The sequence below is a fragment of the Ovis canadensis genome, chromosome 20 (genome assembly GCF_042477335.2).
Source record: "Ovis canadensis isolate MfBH-ARS-UI-01 breed Bighorn chromosome 20, ARS-UI_OviCan_v2, whole genome shotgun sequence".
NCBI classification, from domain to species: Eukaryota; Metazoa; Chordata; class Mammalia; order Artiodactyla; family Bovidae; genus Ovis; species Ovis canadensis.
The window spans coordinates 5,506,382-5,516,857 of NC_091264.1; positions in this window are offsets into that span (position 1 = coordinate 5,506,382).

Sequence of the window (10,476 nt, forward strand, 5' to 3'; positions counted from 1 at the left end):
GCCTCTCCTGTGGAGAGCGCCTCCTCTTGAGATGCGACGGGAACGCCGGGAATTCTTACCCTAAGCAACAGGAAAAGGATCCCTCATCTCGAGCTAGGAGGGGAAACGGGGCCCCCTGGATGTGTACGGGACCCCACGTGCTTCCTCTCGAGTGGAGACGGGTATGTCGGGGAACTTCTTGAGTTGCAGCAAGGGTGTGAAGGACCCTTTGGAAGTTCCAGTGGTTAGATGTGATTGGCCTCGAGAAGCCTCAGCGGAAATGGGCCTCATCTCGCCTGGAGGGCAAAACCTCCTGGATTTTCTCGAGTTGCGGCATGTGCTCTCGACTTACGACGGGGACCTCGGGGACCCGCTCTGGTGACCTCAGGAAAGGCCAGTCCCCATGCGAGTTCCTCGGGGGCCTCTCGGGATTCCTCTCCCGTCGATGCCAGGGCCTAAGACCTTGTGTGGAGTCGGGGCCGGAACCTGAGGATTCCTCTCCAGTGCTGACATGGATCTTGGGGTACTTCTGGAGTCTCCCCAGGGGAGTCAGTCCTCGTCTCGAATGCGGGCATGCACTTGCGCTTTCCTCCTGAGCGGAAGCAGCAGTGTCACGCAGTCCGCCGCGTGGATCAAAGGATCTATGGTTTTCCCTCGAGTCTTTCCCACGAGGCTTTCCCACGAGGCTTTCCCACAGGGCTGTCCCACGGGCACACGTGGTGGGAGTGGATCCTTGGCTTGAACGTCAAGGCAGTGCAGAGAAAACAGGTTCCTCTGGAATGGACTGACACATCTGGGGGACTCTTGGAATGGTGGCACGACCCTGGAGTTCCTCTCGCCTTTCCTGTGGAGAGCGCCTCCTCTTGAGATGCGACGGGAACGCCGGGAATTCTTTCCCTACGAAACAGGGAAAGGATCCCTCATCTCGAGCTAGGAGGCGGAAACGGGGCTCCCCTGGATGTGTGCGGGACACCACGTGCTTCCTCTCGAGTGGAGAAGGGTATGTCGGGGAACTTCTTGAGTTGCAGCAAGGGTGTGAAGGACCCTTTGGAAGTTCCAGTGGTTAGATGTGATTGGCCTCGAGAAGCCTCAGCGGAAATGGGCCTCATCTCGCCTGGAGGGCAAAACCTCCTGGATTTTCTCGAGTTGCGGCAGGTGCTCTCGACTTACGATGGGGACCTCAGGGACCCGCTCTGGTGGCCTCAGGAAAGGCCAGTCCCCATGCGAGTTCCTCGGGGGCCTCTCGGGATTCCTCTCCCGTCGATGCCGGGGCCTAAGACCTTGTGTGGAGTCGGGGCCGGAACCTGAGGATTCCTCTCCAGTGCTGACATGGATCTTGGGGTACTTCTGGAGTCTCCCCAGGGGAGTCAGTCCTCGTCTCGAATGCGGGCATGCACTTGCGCTTTCCTCCAGAGCGGTAGCAGCAGTGTCACGCAGTCCGCCGCGTGCATCAAAGGATCTATGGTTTTCCCTCGAGACTTTCCCACGAGGCTTTCCCCCGAGGCTTTCCCACAGGGCTGTCCCACGTGCACACTTGGTGGGAGTCGATCCTCGGCTTGAACGTCAAGGCAGTGCAGGGAAAACAGGTTCCTCTGGAATGGACTGACACATCTGGGCGTCTCTTGGAATGGTGGCACGACCCTGGAGTTCCTCTCGCCTCTCCTGTGGAGAGCGCCTCCTCTTGAGATGCGACGGGAACGCCGGGAATTCTTACCCTAAGAAACAGGAAAAGGATCCCTCATCTCGAGCTAGGAGGGGGAAACGGGGCCCCCTGGATGTGTACGGGACCCCACGTGCTTCCTCTCGAGTGGAGACGGGTATGTCGGGGAACTTCTTGAGTTGCAGCAAGGGTGTGAAGGACCCTTTGGAAGTTCCAGTGGTTAGATGTGATTGGCCTCGAGAAGCCTCAGCGGAAATGGGCCTCATCTCGCCTGGAGGGCAAAACATCCTGGATTTTTTCGATTTGCGGCATGTGCTCTCGACTTACGACGGGGACCTCGGGGACCCGCTCTGGTGACCTCAGGAAAGGCCAGTCCCCATGCGAGTTCCTCGGGGGCCTCTCGGGATTCCTCTCCCGTCTATGCCGGGGACTAAGACCTTGTGTGGAGTCGGGGCCGGAACCTGAGGATTCCTCTCCAGTGCTGACATGGATCTTGGGGTACTTCTGGAGTCTCCCCAGGGGAGTCAGTCCTCGTCTCGAATGCGGGCATGCACTTGCGCTTTCCTCCTGAGCGGAAGCAGCAGTGTCACGCAGTCCGCCGCGTGGATCAAAGGATCTATGGTTTTCCCTCGAGTCTTTCCCACGAGGCTTTCCCATGAGGCTTTCCCACAGGGCTGTCCCACGTGCACACGTGGTGCGGGTCGATCCTCGGCTTGAACGTCAAGGCAGTGCAGGGAAAACATGTTCCTCTGGAATGGACTGACACATCTGGGGGTCTCTTGGAATGGTGGCACGACCCTGGAGTTCCTCTCGCCTTTCCTGTGGAGAGCGCCTCCTCTTGAGATGCGACGGGAACGCCGGGAATTCTTTCCCTACGAAACAGGGGAAGGATCCCTCATCTCGAGCTAGGAGGCGGAAACGGGGCTCCCCTGGATGTGTGCGGGACCCCACGTGCTTCCTCTCGAGTGGAGACGGGTATGTCGGGGAACTTCTTGAGTTGCAGCAAGGGTGTGAAGGACCCTTTGGAAGTTCCAGTGGTTAGACGTGATTAGCATCGAGAAGCCTCAGCGGAAATGGGCCTCATCTCGCCTGGAGGGCAAAACCTCCTGGATTTTCTCGAGTTGCGGCAGGTGCTCTCGACTTACGACGGGGACCTCAGGGACCCGCTCTGGTGGCCTCAGGAAAGGCCAGTCCCCATGCGAGTTCCTCGGGGGCCTCTCGAGATTCCTCTCCCGTCGATGCCGGGGCCTAAGACCTTGGGTGGAGTCAGGGCCGGAACCTGAGGATTCCTCTCCAGTGCTGACATGGATCTTGGGGTACTTCTGGAGTCTCCCCAGGGGAGTCAGTCCTCGTCTCGAATGCGGGCATGCACTTGCGCATTCCTCCAGAGCGGTAGCAGCAGTGTCACGCAGTCCGCCGCGTGGATCAAAGGATCTATGGTTTTCCCTCGAGTCTTTCCCACGAGGCTTTCCCACGAGGCTTTCCACAGGGCTGTCCCACGTGCACACGTGGTGGGACTCGATCCTCGGCTTGAACGTCAAGGTAGTGCAGGGAAAACAGGTTCCTCAGGAATGGACTGACACATCTGGGGGACTCTTGGAATGGTGGCACGACCCTGGAGTTCCTCTCGCCTTTCCTGTGGAGAGCGCCTCCTCTTGAGATGCGACGGGAACGCCGGGAATTCATTCCCTACGAAACAGGGAAAGGATCCCTCATCTCGAGGTAGGAGGCGGAAACGGGGCTCCCCTGGATGTGTGCGGGACCCCACGTGATTCCTCTCGAGTGGAGACGGGTATGTTGCGGAACTGCTTCAGTTGCAGCAAGGGTGTGAAGGACCCTTTGGAAGTTCAAGTGGTTAGATGTGATTAGCCTCGAGAAGCCTCAGAGGAAATCGGCCTCATTTCGCCTGGAGGGCAAAACCTCCTGGATTTTCTCGAGTTGCGGCAGGTGCTCTCGACTTACGATGGGGACCTCAGGGACCCGCTCTGGTGGCCTCAGGAAAGGCCAGTCACCATGCGAGTTCCTCGGGGGCCTCTCGGCATTCCTCTCCCGTCGATGCCGGGGCCTAAGACCTTGTGTGGAGTCGGGGACGGAACCTGAGGATTCCTCTCCAGTGCTGACATGGATCTTGGGGTACTTCTGGAGCCTCCCCAGGGGAGTCAGTCCTCGTCTCGAATGCGGGCATGCACTTGCGCTTTCCTCCAGAGCGGTAGCAGCAGTGTCACGCAGTCCGCCGCGTGGATCAAAGGATCTATGGTTTTCCCTCGAGTCTTTCCCACGAGGCTTTCCCAGGAGGCTTTCCCACAGGGCTGTCCCACATGCACACGTGGTGTGAGTCGATCCTCGGCTTGAACGTCAAGGCAGTGCAGGGAAAACAGGTTCCTCTGGAATGGACTGACACATCTGGGGGACTCTTGGAATGGAGGCACGACCCTGGAGTTCCTCTCGCCTTTCCTGTGGAGAGCGCCTCCTCTTGAGATGCGACGGGAACGCCGGGAATTCTTTCCCTACGAAACAGGGAAAGGATCCCTCATCTCGAGCTAGGAGGCGGAAACGGGGCTCCCCTGGATGTGTGCGGGACCCCACGAGCTTCCTCTCGAGTGGAGACGGGTATGTCGGGGAACTTCTAGAGTTGCAGCAAGGGTGTGAAGGACCCTTTGGAAGTTCCAGTGGTTAGACGTGATTAGCCTCGAGAATCCTCAGCGGAAATGGGCCTCATCTCGCCTGGAGGGCAAAACCTCCTGGATTTTCTCGAGTTGTGGCATGTGCTCTCGACTTAAAACGGGGACCTCAGGGACCCGCTCTGGTGACCTCAGGAAAGGCCAGTCCCCATGCGAGTTCCTCGGGGGCCTCTCGGGATTCCTCTCCCGTCGATGACGGGGCCTAAGACCTTGTGTGGAGTCGGGGCCGGAACCTGAGGATTCCTCTCCAGTGCTGACATGGATCTTGGGGTACTTCTGGAGTCTCCCCAGGGTAGTAAGTCCTCCTCTCAAATGCGGGCATGCAATTGCGCTTTCCTCCAAAGCGGTAGCAGCAGTGTCACGCAGTCCGCCGCGTGGATCAAAGGATCTATGGTTTTCCCTCGAGTCTTTCCCACGAGGCTTTCCCACGAGGCTTTCCACAGGGCTGTCCCACGTGCACACGTGTTGGGACTCGATCCTCGGCTTGAACGTCAAGGTAGTGCAGGGAAAACAGGTTCCTCTGGAATGGACTGACACATCTGGGGGACTCTTGGAATGGTGGCACGACCCTGGAGTTCCTCTCGCTTTTCCTGTGGAGAGCGCCTCCTCTTGAGATGTGACGGGAACGCCCGGAATTCATTCCCTACGAAACAGGGAAAGGATCCCTCATCTCGAGCTATGAGGCGGAAATGGGGCTCCCCTGGAAGTTTGCGGGACCCCACGTGCTTCCTCTCGAGTGGAGACGGCTATGTCGGGGAACTTCTTGAGTTGCAGCAAGGGTGTGAAGGACCCTTTGGAAGTTCCAGTGGTTAGATGTGATTGGCCTCGAGAAGCCTCAGCGGAAATGGGCCTCATCTCGCCTGGAGGGCAAAACCTCCTGGATTTTCTCGAGTTGCGGCAGGTGCTCTCGACTTACGACGGGGACCTCAGGGACCCGCTCTGGTGGCCTCAGGAAAGGCCAGTCCCCATGCGAGTTCCTCGGGGGCCTCTCGGGATTCCTCTCCCGTCGATGCCGGCGCCGAAGACCTTGTGTTGAGTCGGGGCCGGAACCTGAGGATTCCTCTCCAGTGCTGACATGGATCTTGGGGTACTTCTGGAGTCTCCCCAGGGGAGTCAGTCCTCGTCTCGAATGCGGGCATGCACTTGCGCTTTCCTCCAGAGCGGTAGCAGCAGTGTCATGCAGTCCGCCGCGTGGATCAAAGGATCTATGGTTTTCCCTCGAGTCTTTGCCACGAGGCTTTCCCACGAGGCTTTCCCACAGGGCTGTCCCACGTGCACACGTGGTGGGACTCGATCCTCGGCTTGAACGTCAAGGCAGTGCAGGGAAAACAGGTTCCTCTGGAATGGACTGACACATCTGGGGGACTCTTGGAATGGTGGCACGTCCCTGGAGTTCCTCTCGCCTTTCCAGTGGAGAGCGCCTCCTCTTGAGATGCGACGGGAATGCCGGGAATTCTTTCCCAACGAAACAGGGAAAGGATCCCTCATCTCGAGCTAGGAGGCGGAAACGGGGCTCTCCTGGATGTGTGCGGGACCCCACGTGCTTCCTCTCGAGTGGAGACGGGTATGTCGGGGAACTTCTTGAGTTGCAGCCAGGGTGTGAAGGACCCTTTGGAAGTTCCAGTGGTTAGATGTGATTAGCCTCGAGAAGCCTCAGCGGAAATGGGCCTCATCTCGCCTGGAGGGCAAAACCTCCTGGATTTTCTCGAGTTGCGGCATGTGCTCTCGACTTACGACGGGGACCTCGGGGACCCGCTCTGTTGGCCTCAGGAAAGGCCAGTCCCCATGCGAGTTCCTCGGGGGCGTCTCGAGATTCCTCTCCCATCGATGCTGGGGCCTAAGACGTTGTGTGGAGTCGGGGCCGGAAACTGAGGATTCCTCTCCAGTGCTGACATGGAACTTGGGGTACTTCTGGAGTCTCCCCAGGGGAGTCAGTCCTCGTCTCGAATGCGGGCATGCACTTGCGCGTTCCTCCAGAGCGGTAGCAGCAGTGTCACGCAGTCCGCCGAGTGGATCAAAGGATCTATGGTTTTCCCTCGAGTCTTTCCCACGAGGCTTTCCCACGAGGCTTTCCAACAGGGCTGTCCCACGTGCACACGTGGTGGGAGTCGATCCTCGGCTTAAACGTCAAGGCAGTGCAGGGAAAACAGGTTCCTCTGGAATGGACTGACACATCTGGGGGTCTCTTGGAATGGTGGCACGACCCTGGAGTTCCTCTCGCCTTTCCTGTGGAGAGCGCCACCTCTTGAGATGTGACGGGAACGCCGGGAATTCTTTCCCTACGAAACTGGGAAAGGATCCCTCATCTCGAGCTAGGAGGCGGAAACGGGGCTCCCCTGGATGTGTGCGGGACCCCACGTGCTTCCTCTCGAGTGGAGACGGGTATGTCGGGGAACTTCTTGAGTTGCAGCAAGGGTGTGAAGGACCCTTTGGAAGTTCCAGTGGTTAGATGTGATTGGCCTCGAGAAGCCTCAGCGGAAATGGGCCTCATCTCGCCTGGAGGGCAAAACCTCCTGGATTTTGTCGAGTTGCGGTAGGTGCTCGCGACTTACGATGGGGACCTCAGGGAACCGCTCTGGTGGCCTCAGGAAAGGCCAGTCCCCATGCGAGTTCCTCGGGGGCCTCTCGGAATTCCGCTCCCGTCGATGCCGGGGCCCAGGCCTTGTGTGGAGTCGGGGCCGGAACCTGAGGATTCCTCTCCAGTGCTGACATGTATCTTGGGGTTCTTCTGGAGTCTCCCCAGGGGAGTCAGTCCTCGTCTCGAATGCGGGCATGGACTTGCGCTTTCCTCCAGAGCGGTAGCAGCAGTGTCACGCAGTCCGCCGCGTGGATCAAAGGATCTACGGTTTTCCCTCGAGTCTTTCCCACGAGGTTTTCCCATGAGGCTTTACCACAGGGCTGTCCCACGTGCACACGTGGTGGGACTCAATCCTCGGCTTGAACGTCAAGGCAGTGCAGGAAAAACAGATTCCTCTGGAATGGACTGACACATCTGGGGGTCTCTTGGAATGGTGCCACGACCCTGGAGTTCCTCTCGGCTTTCCTGTGGTGAGGGCCACCTCTTGAGATGCGACGGGAACGCCGGGAATTCTTTCCCTACGAAAAAGGGAAAGGATCCCTCATCTCGAGCTAGGAGGCGGAAACGGGGCTCCCCTGGATGTGGGCGGGACCCCACGTGCTTCCTCTCGAGTGGAGACGGGTATGTCGCGGAACTGCTTGAGTTGCAGCAAGGGTGTGAAGGACCCTTTGGAAGTTCCAGTGGTTAGATGTGATTAGCCTCGAGAAGCCTCAGCGGAAATGGGCCTCATCTCGCCTGGAGGGCAAAACCTCCTGGATTTTCTCGAGTTGCGGCAGGTGCTCTCGACTTACGACGGGGACATCAGGGAACCGCTCTGGTGGCCTCAGGAAAGGCCAGTCCCCATGCGAGTTCCTCGGGGGCCTCTCGGGATTCCTCTCCCGTCGATGCCGGGGCCTAAGACCTTGTGTGGAGTCGGGGCGGGAACCTGAGGATTCCTCTCCAGTGCTGACATGGATCTTGGGGTACTTCTGGAGTCTCCCCAGGGGAGTCAGTCCTCGTCTCGAATGCGGGCATGCACTTGCGCTTTCCTCCAGAGCGGTAGCAGCAGTGTCACGCAGTCCGCCGCGTGGATCAAAGGATCTATGGTTTTCCCTCGTGTCTTTCCCACGAGGCTTTCCCACGAGGCTTTCCCACAGGGCTGTCCCACGTGCACACGTGGTGGGAGTCGATCCTCGGCTTGAACGTCAAGGCAGTGAAGGGAAAACAGGTTCCTCTGGATTGGACTGACACATCTGGGGGACTCTTGGAATGGTGGCACGACCCTGGAGTTCCTCTCGCCTTTCCTGTGGAGAGCGCCTCCTCTTGAGATGCGACGGGAACGCCGGGAATTCTTTCCCTACGAAACAGGGAAAGGATCCCTCATCTCGAGCTAGGAGGCGGAAACGGGGCTCCCCTGGATGTGTGCGGGACCCCACGTGCTTCCTCTCGAGTGGAGACGGGTATGTCGGGGAACTTCTTGAGTTGCAGCCAGGGTGTGAAGGACCCTTTGGAAGTTCCAGTGGTTAGATGTGATTAGCCTCGAGAAGCCTCAGCGGAAATGGGCCTCATCTCGCCTGGAGGGCAAAACCTCCTGGATTTTCTCGAGTTGCGGCATGTGCTCTCGACTTACGACGGGGACCTCGGGGACCCGCTCTGGTGGCCTCAGGAAAGGCCAGTCCCCATGCGAGTTCCTCGGGGGCCTCTCGGGATTCCTCTCCCGTCGATGCCGGGGACTAAGACCTTGTGTGGAGTCGGGGCCCGAACATGAGGATTCCTCTCCAGTGCTGACATGGAACTTGGGGTACTTCTGGAGTCTCCCCAGGGGAGTCAGTCCTCCTCTCGAATGCGGGCATGCACTTGCGCTTTCCTCCAGAGCGGTAGCAGCAGTGTCACGCAGTCCGCCGAGTGGATCAAAGGATCTATGGTTTTCCCTCGAGTCTTTCCCACGAGGCTTTCCCACGAGGCTTTCCAACAGGGCTGTCCCACGTGCACACGTGGTGGGAGTCGATCCTCGGCTTAAACGTCAAGGCAGTGCAGGGAAAACAGGTTCCTCTGGAATGGACTGACACATCTGGGGGTCTCTTGGAATGGTGTCACGACCCTGGAGTTCCTCTCGCCTTTCCTGTGGAGAGCGCCACCTCTTGAGATGTGACGGGAACGCCGGGAATTCTTTCCCTACGAAACTGGGAAAGGATCCCTCATCTCGAGCTAGGAGGCGGAAACGGGGCTCCCCTGGATGTGTGCGGGACCCCACGTGCTTCCTCTCGAGTGGAGACGGGTATGTCGCGGAACTGCTTGAGTTGCAACAAATGTGTGAAGGACCCTTTGGAAGTTCCAGTGGTTAGATTTGATTAGCCTCGAGAAGCCTCAGCGGAAATGGGCCTCATCTCGCCTGGAGGGCAAAACCTCCTGGATTTTCTCGAGTTGCGGCAGGTGCTCTCGACTTACGACGGGGACATCAGGGAACCGCTCTGGTGGCCTCTGGAAAGGCCAGTCCCCATGCGAGTTCCTCGGGGGCCTCTCGGGATTCCTCTCCCGTCGATGCCGGGGCCTAAGACCTTGTGTGGAGTCGGGGCCGGAACCTGAGGATTCCTCTCCAGTGCTGACATGGATCTTGGGGTACTTCTGGAGTCTCCCCAGGGGAGTCAGTCCTCGTCTCGAATGCGGGCATGCACTTGCGCTTTCCTCCAGAGCGGTAGCAGCAGTGTCACGCAGTCCGCCGCGTGGATCAAAGGATCTATGGTTTTCCCTCGAGTCTTTCCAACGAGGCTTTCCCACGAGGCTTTCCCACAGGGCTGTCCCACGTGCACACGTGGGGGGAGTCGATCCTCGGCTTGAACGTCAAGGCAGTGCAGGGAAAACAGGTTCCTCTGGAATGGACTGACACATCTGGGGGACTCTTGGAATGGTGGCACGACCCTGGAGTTCCTTTCGCCTTTCCTGTGGAGAGCGCCTCCTCTTGAGATGCGACGGGAACGCCGGGAATTCTTTCCCTACGAAACAGGGAAAGGATCCCTCATCTCGAGCTAGGAGGCGGAAACGGGGCTCCCCTGGATGTGTGCGGGACCCCACGTGCTTCCTCTCGAGTGGAGACGGGTATATCGGGGAACTTCTTGAGTTGCAGCAAGGGTGTGAAGGACCCTTTGGATGTTCCAGTGGTTAGACGTGATTAGCCTCGAGAAGCCTCAGCGGAAATGGGCCTCATCTCGCCTGGAGGGCAAAACCTCCTGGATTTTCTCGAGTTGCGGCAGGTGCTCTCGACTTACGACGGGGACCTCAGGGACCCGCTCTGGTGGCCTCAGGAAAGGCCAGTCCCCTTGCGAGTTCCTCGGGGGCCTCTCGGGATTCCTCTCCCGTCGATGCCGGGGCCTTAGACCTTGTGTGGAGTCGGGGCCGGAACCTGAGGATTCCTCTCCAGTGCTGACATGGATCTTGCGGTACTACTGGAGTCTCCCCAGGGGAGTCAGTCCTCGTCTCGAATGCGGGCATGCACTTGCGCTTTCCTCCAGAGCGGTAGCAGCAGTGTCACGCAGTCCGCCGCGTGGATCAAAGGATCTATGGTTTTCCCTCGAGTCTTTCCCACGAGGCTTTCCCACGAG